Source organism: Carlito syrichta, unplaced genomic scaffold, assembly GCF_000164805.1.
Source record: "Carlito syrichta isolate Samal-C Ts95f unplaced genomic scaffold, Tarsius_syrichta-2.0.1 Scaffold306985, whole genome shotgun sequence".
Lineage (NCBI taxonomy): Eukaryota > Metazoa > Chordata > Mammalia > Primates > Tarsiidae > Carlito > Carlito syrichta.
This window is the reverse complement of record NW_007251081.1, coordinates 1,794-4,590: the sequence shown is the minus strand read 5'-3', so window position 1 is coordinate 4,590 and position 2,797 is coordinate 1,794. Positions and strand designations below refer to the sequence as shown.

General features: G+C 42.1%; 1 pseudogene; it reads left to right on the top strand.

The window, feature by feature from the left end:
• The first annotated feature begins 1,438 nt into the window (after nucleotides 1-1,438).
• LOC103266029 lies at nucleotides 1,439-2,344 on the top strand (annotated as a pseudogene).
• The last annotated feature ends 453 nt before the right edge of the window (nucleotides 2,345-2,797 follow it).

The following is a 2,797-nucleotide window of genomic DNA, read 5'->3' as shown; positions in this document are numbered from 1 at the left end:
TAAAATTAAATGCTTACTAAAAACAAGAATAATACTTCAAGTATGTTCTTTATGGAAATTGATAAGGCAATTCTAATTTTTTTTTAAGTGAAAAAGCAGGATTTATTGAGAGGACAGAAAAGCTCTCACAGAGGGAGGGAACCTGAAGGGGTTGCCCCATAAATTTTTTTTAAAAAGGAAAAGTAGCTAGAATGGCAAAGACAATCTTGAAGAGAAACCAGAAAGTTGGAGGAAATATATTACCAGATTTCAAGGTTTATTGCAAAGTTAATGTAATTGAGATAGTGTGGTATTTGCAGAAGAATACACAAATAGAGAACTGAGAATTAGATCAACATATATACAACCACTCAAATTCTGGCAAAGGTGCCAACACCATTTAAGGAGGAAAAGAGAGTCCTTTTTAATATATCATGCTAGAGCAACAAGATATGTGCACAGAAAATAAATAATTAATCCAAAGTAGCTCATAGATCCAAATATGAAGGCTTAAAGTGTAAGCTTTTCTTGAAGAAAATATATTTTTGACTTTGAAGTGAGCGAAGATTTTTTAGTCAAGAAACAAAAAGGACTAAAAATAAGAGAAAAATTATTAAATCGGGTTTCATCGAAATGTCAAACTTCTACTCATCAAAAGATGTCATTAAGTAAATTAAAGGTGAAAAATATTCACGATAAATATATCTGTCAAATACACTTTTAGCACTTTCAGAACATATAAAGAACTTTTACAAATCAATAAACAAAGTCATACAACTCAATTTTTTAAAGTGGGGAAAAATAACTTGTACAGACATTTTACAAAAGAAGATATTCAAATGGTAAATGGCCAGTACACAACATACATATGAAAAGGCACTTCACATCATTGCTTATCAGAGAAATGTAAATCAGTCACAATGTGATAACACTGCACACTTAATAAAATGACTGCAAGTAAAAGACAACATGGGCCGGGCATGGTGGCTCACACCTACAATCCTAGCACTTTGGGAGGCCAAGCTGGGAGGATTGCTAGAGGACAGAAGTTTGAGAGCAGCCTAGGCAACATAGTGAAACCTTATCTCTACCCTCCACCACCCCCAAAAAAATTTTTTTTAAATAGCTGGATCGTCGACCCTTTTTTCCATGCTGCACCATGGCCTCTCTTTCTCCTCCAGACCCAGGTGCTTCAGGAACAGTAGGTTACAGTGTGGATTTGATGGCCAAGTCCAAAAACTACACCACACACAACCAGTCCTGAAAATAGCACCAAAATGGCATCAAGAAACCCCGATTACAAAGACACAAGTCTCTAAAGTGGGTGGACCGCAAGTTCCTGAGGAACATGCGCTTTGCCAAAAAGCACAAGGAGGACCTGAGAGGGCTCTGAGGGAAGAAAAGAGGGGCAGCAGCAGTGGTGGGCGGCTGAGTCATTGCTTCTTGAGTGGAGCCCAAGATGACTGGTTCCAACCAGTTCAAGCTGAACCAGCCACCCGAAGATGGCATCTCCTCGGTTAAGTTCAGCCCCAACATCGCCCATTTCCTGCTGGTCTCCTGGGACACGTCCGTGCGCCTCTATGATGTGCCGGCCACTCCATGTGGCTCAAGTACCAGCATACCCACGGGGTCCTGGACTGCGCGTTCAATGCATGCTTGAAGTGGAGGATTATTTGATCATCAATTGAAAATGCATGATTGGAACACTCATCAAGAAAATCTTGTAGGAACTCATGATGCTCCTATCAGATGTGTTGAATACTGTCCAGAATGTGATGGTTACTGGAATGTGAATGTGATGGTTACTGGAATGTGCTTGTGATGGTTACTGGAAGTTGGGATCAAACCATTAAATTGTGGGATCCCAGAACTCCTTGTAATGCTGGGACCTTCTCTCAGCCTGAAAAAGTGTACACCCTCTCGGTGTCTGGAGGCCCGCTGATTGTGCGAACAACGGGCCACAGGGTGTTGGTGTGGGACTCATGGAAGATGGGTTATGTGCAGTAGTGCAGAGAGTCCAGCCTGAAGTACCAGACTTGCAGCATTCGAGCTTTTCCAAACAGACAGGGTTATGTATTAAGCTCCATTGAAGACCGAGTGGCAGTTGAGTACTTGGATCTACGTCCTGAGGTACAGAAGAAGTATGCCTTCAAATGTCACAGACTAAAAGAAAACAATATTGAACAGATTTACCCAGTCAATGCTATTTCCTTTCACAATATCCACACTACATTTGCCATAGGTGGTTCTGATGGATCTGTAAATATTTGGGATCCATTTAACTAAAAGCGACTGTGCTGATTCCATCGGTACCCCACCAGCATCACATCACTTGCCTTCAGTAATAATGGTGTAGTGGCCGAAAGTTCAATCCGAGAGAACACCAAGAGCCAATTCCGATGAAAGTTCAAGAGGGTCTTTATTTGCAAGCTCGAGCCTGGACCTCTGTCGACAACCAACGCAGCGGAGTACACCCAGAGGCCCTGACTTCCTTAAGCAGACACCTTTTATGCTTTTACACAAAGGGAGGAGGAGTTTGGGGGGACTTTCCAGTCTTGTTGCCATTTAATTGGGCAGTAACCTCTGGTGGTCAGCTCAATCGTGGAGGATTGGCTAGCTTGACTCGGGCTGACCTTGGCCCACTAGCTGGGGAAGTTGCAGAGACATCTGGAAACTTTAGGTGATTTCCCCCTGGCACCTGATTGGTTGTTGCTAAGGGGAAAGTGGGTCAAGGGAAGGGGTTGAAGTTTGAACCGGAGCTTTGTAGTTTTTCCCATAACTGAAACTTTAAACAGCTACAGGTTATGTTTTAAAGCAG